At 33.4% G+C, this 17,189-nt stretch overlaps 2 protein-coding genes across 4 annotated transcripts in view; both read right to left on the bottom strand.

Moving 5' to 3' along the window:
• Nucleotides 1-10,809, bottom strand: part of Gat (sodium- and chloride-dependent GABA transporter) — a 35,740-nt gene extending 24,931 nt beyond the window's left edge. The window contains exon 1 of one of the 3 annotated variants that reach the window (XM_088273975.1): nucleotides 10,605-10,809. The gene's annotated coding sequence lies outside the window, so the exon portion shown is untranslated. Of the gene's footprint in view, nucleotides 1-5,132; nucleotides 5,537-10,604 lie in introns of those variants that run through there. The other 2 variants (XM_088273965.1, XM_088273985.1) reach the window with 2 other exon arrangements.
• Nucleotides 1-17,189, bottom strand: part of LOC148312752 (uncharacterized) — a 518,102-nt gene that overhangs the window by 443,692 nt on the left and 57,221 nt on the right. The window lies entirely within an intron of this gene.

The following is a 17,189-nucleotide window of genomic DNA, read 5'->3' as shown; positions in this document are numbered from 1 at the left end:
GTAATGGTCAGCACGCTCGGCTACCGTTCTGGAGGTTCCGGGTTCGATTCCCAAGGGGAATCAAATAAATATAAGTGATTTTTTCACTCCAATATTTATTCAACACTACCCTGGACTGGTACCTGAAGCGAAGGGCTGATCACCTTCATGTGCAAACGATCAAGATAACACTGCGTTTATATGATGCAGTGCCCTATGCACCATTGGGGTGCGGATAAGGGTTTTATTATTTTATTATTATTATAGCTAGAAGATGTCGTGGTGGTCGTGGGAACTGTATCCACCCTGATGTGGCTCGAACGGTCTCATTTGATGACCTAAGTCGCCACATCATCATCTCGATAAATATTTAAATTGAGTTCTTGTTTTATTCAATAAGATGCTTCAATTCGACGTAATTCAATCTAATTGAAAGGGTAATTTTATAATAAGGACATAAGTCTTTAATGGCGGTACTAGATGTACAAAAATCTGATTATGACTTGCGTTATTTACAGATGGTCATAAAAAGCCTAAAGCAAATTTTGCACAATAGAATAAATACTTTATTTATTGTTTCGGCATTAACTTTGTGGTAAGACTCGGCATTAACTTTGTGATTAAAGAAAACACTTCGTTTTTCCATTTTTCCTTTGCTTTCAAACTCCGTTCCTTGACTAACCCCTTCCCCTTACTTTCCTCTCTCCTTATTTATAGAACAATTTTATATTTTAGTTATTATACAGACCGGAATGATGGAAGTTTAACTTCTGAAACATGTAGTCTATAATAAAACTCAAGTGGTAAAAAACGAAGTGTTTTCTTTAATCATTGTAGAATAAATACTATTTTTAACATCTCATCAAAGATGAAGAAGAATATGGAAGTCTGGGCATTTACGGGGCTGACAACCCTCAGAGGCTGGTTTAAGTGATCAATTTACACACGTGTAACATTCACCAATTCAAAGGCTGAATGCAGTTAACGATCTCTCAGACTAATACATGGCAAAACGATGCATGCTAGATATTCAAATGTAGAAATAAGTAAAGAATGCAAGGCTGAGATGAAATTAAGAAAAGTGTGTTCAAATGGTTTGGACATGTGGAGCCAATGAGTGAGGAAAGAACGCCGAAACAAATTTACACGGCGAACGTAGTTGTGTAAATAGGAACAGAAGAAGACCTCAAATACTTGGGTTTGGTCAGATCAGGAGTCAAAATAATCAGCGGTTGGGTAAGAGGAGATGCACGAATGTGGCTTATAACATTTTTGGACATCTCATTAAAGATGAAGAAGAATATGGAAGACTGGGCATTTACGGGGCTGACCACCGTCATAGGCTGGTTTAAGTGATCACTTTACACACGTGTAACGTTCACCAACGTTTATAACGTTCTTTTTTTTAGTTAAAAGAGAAGTATCTGTGTCTGTTATTTTCAAAAATGCTTCAATTCCATACTATTTCTGTGAGCTTGATAATTAATTCCATACTATTAAAAAAAGTATCAAATTTTGGTAGAGTGGGTTCGAACGGAGAAACTCTGACTAAAGAGTCCGCGACACTAACCAAGGGACCACAACCCGACGTTTGCGATGAGTGGTTCAGGGTTGTAATATATCTGCCTGCCCCTTCGGAAAGCGACGTGATGGTTAGTCAGTTATTTAGCTAGCCACAATTATAGTAATTGTCATTGTTTGGGCAGTTTTTTTGGGAGTGTTTTCCTGAGCAGTGACTGCATATATCACTCATTCCTTTCAAGAACGCCATAAATCATAAAACTTGATTTTTCAGGAGAACGTTTTTAAAGTTTAAAAATGTAATGCAATGTGATACAAATAAATATCAAGCCGCTTATTAAACATTTTACTGTGCAACAGATCTTTTTAGGTAAAATCTGAAGGTTTTTTCTCCATTTGAAAAATATTTAGTATATTTAAAAAATAATTAAACAATACCTTTTCTTCGAAATGCAAAAACAACACTTTCTGCCCTGTAGCGGGTAAATATTAAGTTAAAAATATGCCGCTTTTGCTGGGATATAGTACATTTTATGGGCGTTTCAAAAACACGCACAACTGAAAATTGACGATTTTTGATTTATGACGTTCTTGAAAGGAGTGAGTGATGTGTGGTTGTGTTCGAGATGGACATCGTTGGGCAGTGTGTCCATATTTTTACAGTGGTTCGCGTGTTTCGAAACACCGTGTAGATGTCAGTTAGAATACAGCATCCAGGAGGGATCGTGTAGTTGATAAGCCAATCTTCCTATTGACCCATGCAGATTATTACTGCTTTAGCGGTAGCGAACTTGATTGTACCATGAATCATGACGCAATGATTGTCAACTGCTAAGGCCTGATATACGGATAAATGGCGACTTGATTTCATTCAATCCCAGGTAACATTTCGCTCACTCCTTTCAACAACGTCATATTTAAAAAATCGTCAATTTTCAGTTATGCATGTATTCGAAATGCCCATAAAATGTACTATATCCCAGCTAAGACGGCGTATTTTTAACTTAATATTTACCCGCTGCAGGGCAGAAAGTAATGCTTTTGCATTTTGAAGAAAAAAAAAATAATAAAACCCTTATCCGCACCTCAATGGTGCATAGGGCACTGCTTCATATAAACGCAGTGTTATCTTGATCGTTTACACATAAAGGAAAGGTGATCAGCCCTCCGCTTCAGGTACCAGTCCAGGGTAATATTGAATAAACATTACAGTGAAAAAATCACTTATATTTATTTAACCCCCCCCCTGGGAATCGAACCCGGGACCTCCAGCACGGTAGCCGAGCGTGCTGACCATTACACTACGGAGGCGGACAAAAGGTATTGTTTAATTATTTTTTTAAATATGCTCAATATTTTTTAAATGGAGAAAAAACCTTCAGGTTTTACCTAAAAAGATCTGTTGCACAGTGAAAAGTTCAATAAGTGGCTTGATATTTATTTTTAATACATTTTATTATATTCTTAAACTTTAATAACGATCTCCTGAAAAATCAAGTTTTTTGATAGATGACGTTGTTGAAAGGAGCTATCGATTTGACATCATTGAATTTTTTGCTTTAAACACCGCTTTTGTATTGAAAGAATACGTTGTTCTTCGAAATAAATACATATGTGGTTTTGAAAAAAGCTTTTGAAGAGAAGATGTTAATTAATTGATTCGGCAGTCACTTTGTGTTAAAATCTAATCATTTTAAATTTTACTTTACTTGAATTTAAACTGTGTGGAGGAGGTAAGGAGTTATTTCATTTTAATTCCAACCCTTATCCGCACCCCAATGGTGCATAGGGCACTGCTTCATATAAACGCAGTGATATCTTGATCGTTAACACATGAAAGAAATGTGATCAGCCTTCCGCTTCAGGTACCAGTCCAGGGTATATGGAATAAATATTGGAGTGAAAAAATCACTTATATTAATTTGACCCCCCTGGGAATCGAACCCGGGACCTCCAAAATGGTAGCCGAGCGCGCTGACCATTACACTACGGAGGCGGACAAAAAGGAGTTATAATACATAAAAAAAAAATTAATATATATTCTAAAAAAAAGTCCGAAATATGTATCAAATTGTAATAGAGTGGGTTCGAACCACTTTATACTATTTATTTCTTCAGAAATATTTTGAAGATTTTCCTCTATGTGCAGCTGACAGAGAGTCCCTCAGGACTCTATAACTGCTGCGGGTGGATGGTGGGCTCAGATTCCAAAAAAAGTGGGTTCGAACCGAGAAACTCTGACTCAAGAGTACGCGACACTAACCACGGGATCACAACCCGACATATTTATAATCATACTTCAGTTGGATATTGCAATTTGAATGAAATATAAAAATGTAAATAGCATTAAATTAAACAAAATGGTACAGAATGCATCAAAACACGTGTCACAACAGAAGTGGTATTTTCAAATTAAACTGAACTTAAAAATAAATGACATCGTTGATAATTGTTACAAAATTATCTATATATAAAAAATTATCTATATATAATAATCTAATAATATATGTTACAAAATTCTTTAATGTATAAGGGTTTGAAAATGTATGATGAGATGCCTGAATATATGAAGAATGAAAAGAGTCTGAATGAATTTAAAAATATATGTTTTGTTTACTGTCGTCAAACCCTCATCCGCATCCGATGGTGCATAGGGCACTGCATCATATAAACGCAGTGTTATCTTGATCATTAACACATGATGTAAATTAGGTGTAAATAACCGCTAATTAAAGAATAATAATAATAATAAATCCCTTACCGCACCCCAATGGTGCATAGGGCACTGCTTCATATAAACGCAGTGTTATCTCGATCGATTACACATGAAGGAAAGGTGATCAGCCCTCCGCTTCAGGTACCAGTCCAGGGTAATATTGAATAAATAGTAGAGTGAAAAAATCACTTATATTTATTAAACCCCCCTGGGAATCGAACCCGGGACCTCCAGAACGGTAGCCGAGCATGCTGACCATTACACTACGGAGGCGGTAATTAAAGAAACAAATAAATAAATAAAAAAATATATATAAAAATAAAACACTTAAAAAAGACTTAACACCATTATATTGCAATCAAATTTGTAGTTTCAAAAGGAAACTAAAAACTAACATAAAAATCTAGTTTAATAAAACAACAACTAAATAGTTTATTTCAGTCTGATGATGGTCAAATCAAACAAAAGTGGAAAAATTATTTAATTGTAGATATATTATAGAAAATGCAGTAATATATTTATGACAAAACGATGTATGATAGATGTTCGAATAGTGAACTAAGGAAGGAATGCAAAGCTGAGACAAGCATTATCGATAAAAAATAAGAACGGTGTGTTGAGATGGTTTGGGCATTTAGAACGAATGAGTGAGGAAAGAACGGTAAAACAATTTTTGTAATTGGAAAAAGGAGCAGAGGAAGACCGAGAAAAACTTGGCACGATCAGGTATGCCAAATACTTGAAAGCGGTCAGGTTAGGAGTCGAAACAATCGGCGGGTATGTATGAGGAGATGCATGAACGTGGAATAGGCGAAGAATGCTTGCAAAGACAGAGTGGTGTGGCGTTCTATTCTCTCTGCCTAGCGGCGTGATGGTTAGTTAGTTAGTTCGTTAGTAATATATTTTCAAAACTCACTCTTAAAAATCGTAACTTCTTCTTAATCCTTGCCTTAGTTCCCCTCTACCACACACTGTCAATCACAATTCAAAAAGAACAAGTCTCTTGTACAATTCAGATCCATTACAACATATAAAAAAAATATACCGAGTAAAAACAAAATACGTCAAATAAAAAAAAATAATTCACCAAAGGCACTGGACGAATAGTCGTTGAATTCAACAGCCATAAAGAGATTTCGAAAAAAGAATTTCGTTCGAATTTGAGAAAAATCAAAATGGACGCGCTCGCGCCCAAACGCGATCTGTCAAACTCAAGAGAGCGGCTGAAACTGATCGGCCTGACTGGTTTTCGGTCGGTAATTCTATAAAGATTAATGGCGGGTCTATTTAAACGTGTGATCCGTGCAGTAGCTGCGACGCGAAAGGATCTAGGATCAATTATACAGACCGAAATCAGTTCGCGAGCGATATTTTCCCGCTCGAATTGCTGTCAAAGTGACGTTTCAATTGTCAATTGACACTGTCAGACAGAATAGAGATTGATTTCTGGGTATGTCCCGAGAGGAGCCGGCCGAAAAGGGTGGAATCTTCTACTCGGCGAACCAAAACGGGCTTAATGATGCTTTTGATCTTTTGAAAATTAAAAAAAGGCGAGCGGACGTCATGGAGGATATACGTAGAGTGGAAATTGTTATACACAAAAATGCTTGATACAAAATTATACATATCGACGTCTCGACATAAATGAAGAAGAATTTCATTAATTGATTCGGCAGTCACTTTGTGGTAAAGTCTATCCATTTTTAATTAATGTTTTACTAAGTAAATACCACTATTTCTTAAAATCTACTGTGACACGTGTTTCGATGCATTCCGCATCATTTTCAAACACCGTAATGATGCGGAATGCATCGAAACACGTGTCACGGTAGATTTTAAGAAATAGTGGTATTTACTATGTAAAACATTAGTGAAGAAGAGATGGCTGATGGTTTCCTAATAGGGCTGTAGTCCACATGGTGGTGGATTGTGCACACAGATTAGAATTGACTTACATGCCCCGCTGACAGTGATAGGGATTTTTAAAGCATTAGTAATATTTTTTTTAACTCTTTGATCGTAATAAAAACTTTTACCGCTATCAATTTAAACAAAAATATATATATGCATATTTTTTTATAAAAATTAAAATGATATTTTCTGGCGTTTCTCATGTATTTGATTACTATCCAGGATTCGAATCTCACATACTAATAAAAGAGTTTCTGCTCAATAAAATGCTTTTTTTCATATCACCAACAGATGTCTGTAGTGAAGTTCTAGTGATTCAATAACAAAGTTTCGAAATTGGTTCATAAAACCTCACATACAAATTAAAGTGTTCCTGCTCAATAAACAGCTTGTTCCATCTCATCATAGATGTCTCTAGTGAAATTCTAGTCAGTTCAAGCAATACGTTTCGAACTTGAACAATATATATAGAAGTTCCAAGAATTTCAGTAGTGTGGTTGTCAATAATGGGTAAAATTGGTGAATGTTACACGTGTGTAGAGTGATCACTTAACCTGCCTATGACGGTCGTCAGCCCCGTAAACGCCCAGACTTCCATATTCTTCTTCATCTTTGATTAGATGTAAAAAAATATTTAATTTCTGTTCACGGAATCGCACAGTTTTTTCACGAGTATTCAAGCAATTATCCAACGGAAATTACAATTTATAATTCTCATAACGATGAGTATTTTAAATTTTTATTTTATATTAATATAAATTTCTTGGAAAGGTATATTTGAAGTTAATAAAAAATAAACCCAATATAATTTGCTCTAATATGTTACGAATGGCATTGAACGAGTATACTCTGAGTACACAGTGAGTTTTCTTGTAACTTTTAAAATAAAAGTAAATCTATCCCCGAAAGTTTCGTACTAAAAGATTTCAGCTACAACCAAAAGATGTATTGTAATTCAGTTATAGAATAAGTTTGTAGGATGACATAAAACTTCTTTATTTGGGGTAGTTTTTATAAAAAAAATTCTAACAAACGTGTAATAACGCCGAATGAAATTATAGCAACTTAACTCGGCTACCGTACTGGAGGTCCCGGGTTCGATTCCCAGAGGGGGTCAAATAAATGTAAGTGATTTTTACACTCTTATATTTATTCAATATTACCCTAAACTGGTACCGGAAGCGGAGGGCTGATCACCTTTCCTTCATGTGTTAACGATCAAGATAACACTGCGTTTATATGATGCAGTGCCCTATGCACCATTGGGGTGCGGATAAGGGTTTGAATGAAAAATAGCAACTAAAAACATAAAGAGTAAACTCTCTCACATGTATGAATAGACTATAAAACTCATATAAGTTGGAGCATTAGTATGGTCTATGATAAGTGGTGTTGCATAAGTCGTATATAGAGTTCAGAGTTACTTGGACTTTCGGTAATTTAAAAAAAACGCCGCATTATATTCGATTTTAATGCTTTTCCTTTCAACATTTTGAAAGTGTCCAAATACTGGTTCCCAAAATCTGGATTATCTCCAATTACAGGAGTTATTTTCATAGTATTTTTTGACATCTCATCAAAGAAGAATTTGAGTAGTGTGGTTGTCAATAATGGGTAGATTTGGTGAATGTTACACGTGTGTAAAGTGATCACTTAAACCAGCCTATGACGGTCGTCAGCCCCGTAAATGCCCAGACTTCCATATTCTTCTTCATCTTTGATGAGATGTCAAAAAATAATACTTTTTCATTTCGATTTTTTCATGTGTTTCTTCGAACTTATTGAGTAATATTTTACTAATTAGTGAACTATAGTTAATAGTAAGTTTCATTTTAAGAGCTAGAATAATAAGTTAGTAAAATAGGAATGTTTGAACTAACGTAAGTTTAAATTAGATCATATACGTGGAACATTAGTTTCAGTTTTATAGGTTTTATTATATATATCGCTCACTCCTTTCAAGAACGTCATAAATCAAAAATCGTCTATTGTCAGTTGTGCATGTTTTCGGAATGCCCAGAAAATGTACTATATCCCAGCAAAAGTGGCATATTTTTTACTTAATACTTACCCGCTACAGGGCAGAAAGTATTGTTTTTGCATTTTGAAGAAAATGTATTGTTTAATATTTTTTTTTTAAATATACTAAATATTTTTCAAATGGAGAAAATACATTCAGGTTTTACCTAAAAACATCTGTTGCACAGTAAACAGTTCAATAAGTGGCTTGATATTTATTTTTAATAAATATATAAATAATAAAACCCTTATCCGCACCCCAATGGTGCATAGGGCACTGTGTCATATTAACGCAGTGTTATCTTAATCGTTTACACATGAAGGAAAGGTGATCAGCCCTCCGCTTCAGGTACCAGTCCATGGTAATATTGAATAAATATTACAGTGAAAAAATCACTTATATTTATTTTACCCCCCTTGGGAATCGAACCCGGGACCTCCAGAACGGTAGCCGAGCGTGCTGACCATTACACTACGGAGGCGGACAATTATTATTTTTAATACATTGTATTATATTTTTAAACCTTAAAGACGTTCGCCTGAAAAATCAAGTATTTTGATTTATGACGTTCTTGAAAGGAGTGAGCGATATATATATATATATATATAGCTATTTTACCTTTTTATTTTTTTTAATGTAAAAAAACTCTTTTTCATCTATGTTGAGACACTTAATACATCTGCCAATTATAATACCAGATTGCCAAAGAATTAACTAAATTATAAACAAAATTTTTAAAAATTAAAGTCTTGCGCCTGGCTGAAAAATGTAGGCAATCCGCGTAGCACAAATTTCCCTACTGACAATATTAATTCAATTAATTTTAAAACGATGTATAGTCTATTAGCGGTGTATTTCTTCTCTTTCTAACCCTTATCTACACCAAATGGTGCATAGGGCACTATGTCAAAATGAATTTTATGTGAATTTGATCGTTCCATTTGTATAAAGGCAAGGTGAAAAATTATACGCTTCATAAAATTATAATCAGTTCAGCGCTTCAGATTTTCATTGGAGGAGTTGAATTTATTCGGGATGCTGATGTGCGGGTAAGAAAATGGGGGAGGAAAATAATTTAGGAAATTTCTTGTAGCTTGTAATTATTTGTATGATAAAACAACAGTTAATAAATAAATAAATATAGCAACCGTAGGGTGTCTGATAAATAATAATAAAAAATTAATCAATTATAATTTTGTATTTTTAGGTTTGTGAAAAATTTTAATGGATTTTAATGTAAACCCGCCTCCGTAGTGTAATGGTCAGCACGCTCGGCTACCGTACTGGAGGTCCCGGGTTCGATTCCCAAGGGGGGTAAAATAAATATAAGTGATCTTTTCACTTTATATCTATTCAATATTACCTTGGACTGGTACCGGAAGCGGAGGGCTGATCACCTTTCCTTCATGTGTAAACGATCAAGATAACACTGCGTTTATATGATGCAGTGCCCTATGCACCATTGGGGTGCGGATAAGGGTTTTATAATTATTATTTATTATTGTAAACTTTACCCTGGATACGGTAAATCCAAAGGAAATTCATTTTAATTTGTGATTTGTATTTATATGGTAAAACATATTTGTATGATAAAACATGGTTTAGTAAATAAATTAAAATATCATCCGTAGGGTGTCTATAATTTATGAAAAAAAATTAATGAATTTTGATTTGATAAGGCATTAATTTTTTTTTTAAATATACCCTAAATAAGGGAAAATTTGAGGATATTTTATTTGGTAATTTTAATTATATGTTTGATCAAATAAAAGTAGGTAAATAAATAAATATTGTGGCAATTTTTTAAAATTAATTAACTGGTAAAATTATAAGCTGAAATAATATAATGAAAAATGATATTTTATGGCGTTTCTCGTGTCGCTCACTCCTTTCAAGAACGTCATAAATCAAAATTCATCAATTTTCAGTTGTGCATGTTTTCAGAATGCCCAGAAAATGTTCTATATCCCAGAAAAAATGGAATATTTTTAACTTAATATTTACCCGCTACAGGGCAGAAAATATTGTTTTTGCATTTTGAAGAAAAGGTATTATTTATTTATTTTTTTAAATATACTAAATATTTTTTAAATGGATAAAAATTCTTCAGATTTTACCTAAAAAGATCTGTTGCAAAGTAAAAAGTTCAAAAAGTGGCTTGATATTTATTTTTAATATATTGTGTTATATTTTTAAACTTTAAAAACGTTATCCTGAAAAATCATGTTTTTTCATTTATGACTTTTTGAAAGGAGTGAGCGATGTATGTGATTATAATCCAGGATTCGGACTTCACGTACAAATGCAAGATTTTTTGTTTAATAAAAAGCATCTTTTTATCTCACAAATATAAGTGTCTGATAAATAATTAAAAATTGAATTAAATTGGATTTTTAATTTAAAGATACATATATGACAATTGAATGGGTTTTATGGGGAAAGTTTGAGTTTTCTTACCTTTCAGGGCGTTTTCAGGCTCGTGCTAAGATGTCACCCTTCCGCGGAGGCTGCGTTGCACTGTTTAGCAACAATCCTCACCCCTGCTGAAACTTGCTACCCTTAAGTGCTACGTACGTACAAGTATAGACTCGCCCGCTGGTCGGCTCGCCTCGGCAATCTCCGCCAAGGATCGGCTCTTGGCGAGTCCTGGGAATCTAGGACATGGGAACGTACCAGTGTACCTCCTAGCGCGTACCTGCGTGAGAAAAAACGAGATTTCGCAAGGATTCGGAAGGTTTTTCTTGAGAAATTCAATCTCGCGGATCTGCGGGATTACCACGATTTAAATAAAATCATTATTTTTATTTTTATCAATTAATTTTTGTCTCTTTTTTGTGTGTATATTATGTTAAAATCGCTAAAAACAATAAAAAATGTATTAAAAAAAACTCCACCGACAAGACACACAAGGTGGCTTGGTGGGTCTCTGCAAAATAAAAAGTTTTAAATATGTATAAATTATACAATTACAGAAATAATATACAATTACAGTAAATATATTTATTGATTTGGCGTTTAATTTGTAGAACTCCATTTTAATTTTTGTATTAATTTTAAATCAAACACAGATTTTTTGAGTCTACTAAGTTATATTTTATTGTTAAAAGACACGTAGAAATTAAAATTGTGACAGTTGTTTCGTCTAGTTGTGGCATATATTTTATAAAAATATATTTTATGTCCGCCTCCGTAGTGTAATGGCCAGCACGCTCGGCTACCGTTCTGGAGGACTCGGGTTCGATTCCCAGGGGGGGTCAAAAAAATATAAGTGATTTTTTCACTGTAATATTTATTCAATATTACCCTGGACTGGTACCTGAAGCGGAAGGCTGATCACCTTTCCTTCATGTGTAAACGATCAAGATAACACTGCGTTTATATGACACAGTGCCCTATGCACCATTGGGGTGCGGATAAGGGTTTTATTATTATTATTATTTTATTTTATAAAAAATAGTCATATATTTTATAAAAAGTCATAATGAATTTGTGAAGTGCTGTATGAAATACATAATATACAATTACAGTAAATTTATTTATGGATTTGGCGTTTAATTTCTAGAACTCCATTTTAATTTATGTATATATTTTCTGTCGTCAAGAAAAGGCGATTCAGTTGGCTTGGCCATGTACTCCGCATGCCTCCCGAGAGCCGCCATCAAGCTTGCCTCTTTTACAAGGCATCAGGTTCCCGACCACTGCTGACAATTCGTCGGCAGTTCTCGTCAGAACTTCGGGAAGCGGATCTGACTTGGGAGGATGCAAGGGAGCTGGCAGCCGACAGAAATGCCTGGAGACAGTTTGTGGACTCCATATGCTCCACCTAGGGAGCGGATATGGTTTATTATTATTTTTATTTTTATTAATTGTTCAATCAAACAGTTTTTTTGAGTCTACTAAGTTGTATTTTATTTAAAAAAACACATTTTTTTGTGACAATTATTTCGCCTAGTTATGGCATATTCAAACGAATGTGAAGATCATATGGAGATTCTTCCTTTCCCAGAAAATAAATATGAGTGTACATACCTAAAAACCCTATTAACTATTGTTGTCTCCCGTAAAATGTTACTGCACATCGCTCACTCCTTTCAAGAACGTCATAAATCAAAAAACTTGTTTTTTCAGGAGAACGTTTTTAAAGTTTAAAAATATAATACAATGTATTAAAAATAAATATCAAACCACATTTTGAACTTTTTACTGTGCAACAGATCTTTTTAGATAAAAGCTAAAGGTTCTTTCTCCATTAGAAAAATATTTAGTAAGTATATTTCAAAAAATAATGAAACAATACCCTTTTTTCAAAATGCAAAAAACAACACTTTCTGCACTGTAGCTGGTAAATATAAAGTTAAAAATATCCTGCTATTGCTGAGATATAGTACATTTTCTGGGCATTCCGAAAACATGCACAACTGAAAATTGTCGATTTTTGATTTATGACGTTCTTAAAAGGAGTGAGCGACATGTTAAAACTATTACTTAAGTACCTAGAATTGTATAGTTATGTATATAAGGACCGTCAGTCCATTTAATCTTCACATTCGTTTGAAAATGCCATAACTAGGCGAAACAATTGTCACAATATATTTATTAAGCATAATGTGTTTTTTTTTAAAATAAAATACAACTTAGTAAACTCAAAAAATATGTATTAGATTTTACAATTCATACATAAATTACAGTGAAACCTCGATATAATAGACCTTTATTTAACTAACTTTGGATATAACGTACAAAAAAATCGATCAAATGATATTTTTTTTAAATGTCGTGTTGATATTATATAGTGTCCGCCTCCGTAGCGTAATGGTCAGCACGCTTGACTACCATACTGGAGGTCCTGGTTTAGTTTCTCAGCGTGGGGTCAAATAAATTTAAGCGATTTTTTCAATCCACTATTTATTCAATATTACCCTGGACTGGTACCTGAAGCGGAGGGCTGATCACCTTTTTTTCATATGTTAACGATTAAGATAACATTGCGTTTATACAATGCAGTGCCCTATGCACCGTTGGGGTGCGGTAAGGGTTTGAATAAATGTTTATTTGGACCTTTGATTTTAATCTGAAGCGCAGAACACCTTGCCTTCATATAATAAACGATCATATTAGCATTGCATCACTTAGATGCAGTTCCCTATTCATCATTTTGTATGGATAAATCGCTCACTCCTTTCAACAACGTCATATATCAAATAACTTCATTTTTCAGGAGATCGTTTTTAAAGTTTAAGAATATAATGAAATATAGTAAAAATATATACATATCAAGCCACTTATTGAACTTTTTACTGAGCAACAGATCTTTTTATGTAAAACCTGAAGGTTTTTTTTCCATTTGAAAAATATTTAGTATATTTAAAAAAATAATAAATCAATTCCTTTCTTCAAAATATAAAAAAAATCAAAATAGAAAAACAACACTTTCTGCCCTGTAGCTGGTAAATATTAAAAATATGCCACTTTTGCTGGGATATAGTACATTTTCTGTGCTTTCTGAAAACATGCACACCTGAAAATTGACGATTTTTGATATATGACGTTGTTGAAATGAGTGAGCAAAATGTCAGCTGTAATGAGTAGAGTGATCGAGGTTGCATACCCGTACTACCACCAGTTTGTGAGTCCTTGGACATTTGGACATCGGCATACAAGCAGTTGTAATTTTTGATCCGACGTTGTATCAGTGATGTACTGTTTTATATATCATGACACGTAGTTAGGCGAAATGCGTATGTGTGTATGTGTGTGAATGTGTGTGTTCGTACCAGTGGCGAGCCATGATTGTTTAAATCAGGTAAATAAACACACATAGGACGTTTGTCCACTACCCGGAATTACACGGAATTTTACCGTCCGGCACGTCAGTTAGCGTTTTAAAACGATAATTGGCTTGGATTGGCTTGTGTTTTTATTAATATTTCTTCGGATCGGTGCTCTTGATCGGTGCGTGAACACGTTGCGCGTAACTTCGATCACGCTAAACTGTCGTAGTCGTTTTCATTTTTCAAAACCGGACTGCCGGACGGTGAAATCCCGTGTAGTGGACAAACGCCCATACGTCGACTCACTTAACAAAAATAACAATATGTAGTTTTCCATTATTTGAGTGTGTCCAAATACGTATTCACTAATCTAGATTATCTTCAATTATAGGAATTATTTTGAAATAATTTTAATTGAGTTTTATTTCATTACAAACGAATAGTTTTGAAAACAACTGTAGTTTTAGAAAAAAATAAGAAAAGTAAAATTTATGCTTTAGTTTATATTCAGACCAGAAGATGGACGCATCCGTAGCTTCCGAAACTAGTCGTTAAAATAAATATAGCTAGTCGTTAAAATAAATATTATGTTCAGTTGGAAATAAATTCAAAATGCACACAAAAGAATGGCTCCTAAAAATTGGAAGAACCCAGCTGGAGCAGCAAATAAAAGTTTGTGTGTGATTAATCTATGTGTCAGTGTTTTATAATTATATAATCCTATTTTCTAATCCTATTTTATAATATTACTCCTTTAGATTTTACTTTTCTTTTAGTTCAACTCTCTATTTGCTTTCTTTTTTATAATTATTACTTCATATTATTTCAGTCTTACCACTTTTATATTATCATTAAAATATATATAAAAAGCTGTATTATAAAACGAATAAGCATACCCTGCATACCTCAGAACAGGTATCTTCAAATACCTAGTGAGGATAGACAGAGTCCAATAAAAAAATAAATTAATATATGTTTATATATAAATATGTATAACTTAAGTACAAAATTATATTAAATAATAAACGCTGTTCTGCAGCACTGAACCTGAAATATACAAACATATGTTGTAAATAATTTAACTAGTCAAATTATAAGCTTAAGTAATAAAAATGAAAAAGATATTTTCTGGCGTTTCTCATGTATGTGATTTTAATCCAGGTTGCGGGTCTCACATACTAATATAAGAGTTTCTGCAAAATAAAAAGTTTCTTTTCACCTGACCAATAGATGTCTCTAGTGAAGTTCTAGTGATTCAAGAACAATGTTTCAAAATTGGTTCATATATAAAGAACTTCCGAGAATTTGAGTGGTGTAGGTGTCAATAATGTGTAGAATTGGTGAATGTTACACGTGTGTAAAGTGATCACTTAAACTAGCCTATGACGGTCTTCAGCCCTGTAAATGCCCAGACTTCCATATTCTTCTTCATCTTCGATGAGATGTCAAAAAATAATCATTTTTTTAACATCTACATTAAAAAATGGCATATTTTGACTAGGATGTTTTTCCAACAGAAGATCCTTGTCTAGTCTACATTCATCTTCAAACCCTTATCCCCACCCCAATGGTGCATAGGGCACTGCATCATATAAACGCAGTGTCATTTTATATGTCATAAATAATATGAAATATAACCTCAAGTGGTAAAAACACAAGTTTTTTCATTTACAAAGTGATATGTTACTTACTCAGTAGTGCACGGCTCGCCGCTGGCGGCGCGGGCACCCAGCGGCGTAGCTACCGCAGCAGGACATCCGCGGTAGCGCCCCATTAGGCAGCAGTCTGCCGTGATTTATGGCAGTGGGAACACGCTCGAGCGACCGACACAGGAAATCGGCTGCAAGCTACTAGTGTGACCAAACCTACGCAAAGGGTTACCCAAAGGATGGCCAAACTTTTTTTTCTCTGGCACCTCATAAAAATATTTTTTATTGATAAAATGTCCAAAGACACGGATAGGGCGCTTGTCCACTACCCGGAATTCCGTGTAATTTAACCGTCCGGCACGTCAGTTAGCGTTTTAAAACGACGATTGGCTTGTGCTTTTGTCCATCTTTTTTCGGATCAGAGCTCTTGGTCGATGCGTGATCACGTTGCCCGTAAATTCGATCACACTAAACTGTCGTAGTCGCTTTTATTTTTCAAAACCGGACTGCCGGACGGTAAAATTACGCCCATAAAATTGATAAAATTTACGGAGGTTAGAGGTCAAAATAAAATGTGGAACAAAGGCAAAATAAAGGAATGGGTAAATGATCAACAGTTAATTCTATGAAAATTGTAAAATAATTTATATATATTTTTTCTCTCTTTTTTTTTGTGTGTTAAAAGGTTAAAATGGATTTTTAAAAAAATGTATTTAAAAAGAACTCCACCGACAAGACACACAAGGCGGCTTGGTGGGTCTCTGTAAAAAATATTTTAAATTTGTTTATACAATAATTGTTCTTTTAAATAAATATGTACAATTTATGCAAAAAAAATATTTTTGCGGAATGACGTGTTGATTTTATTTGAAAAATAAAACGCTTGTATAATACCACTTGTTGAGTTTTATTTCATTACACACATAGTTTCGAAAACTTCAGGTGTTTTCATCGACAGGTGATAAAATTAAAACTGTTTCTCAGTATTCACCTGTCGATAAAAACAACTGTGTAATGAAATAAAACTCAATTAGCTTTACTAGTGTTTAACTTATATTATATTAATATATATATATATATATATATATATATATATATATATATATATATATATATATATATATATATATATATATATATATATATATATATATATATATATATATATATATATATATATATATATATATATATATATATATATATATATATATATATATATATATATATATATATATATATATATATATATATATATATATATATATATATATATATATATATATATATATATATATATATATATATATATATATAGATGCATATTTGTGTATATGTGAGTTTACAACAGCCATCTACATGTGTTGGATTATAAAAATGTAATAAAATAAAAATAACTGGTGATTTAATAAGCTACATAAAAATACTTAATACCATGTTTTCAGACGTTTCCCAGTATGTGAAATAGTCCGGGATTCAGATCATGCATAAGGATTTCGATACACCTAAAATGTTGTGATTAATGTCTTAGGTGGGAATAGGGAATGTTTGGAAGTGAAGCTTGGAGTTGGCAAAAGAAGGATGAAGGATGATGATTGTAATTTAAAATGCGATCTGTTAAA

The sequence above is a fragment of the Brachycentrus maculatus genome, unplaced genomic scaffold (assembly GCF_059751285.1).
Source record: "Brachycentrus maculatus isolate JH-2025_06_01 unplaced genomic scaffold, ASM5975128v1 h1tg000033l, whole genome shotgun sequence".
Taxonomy (NCBI): Eukaryota; Metazoa; Arthropoda; class Insecta; order Trichoptera; family Brachycentridae; genus Brachycentrus; species Brachycentrus maculatus.
This window is presented reverse-complemented; position numbering and strand designations above follow the sequence as displayed.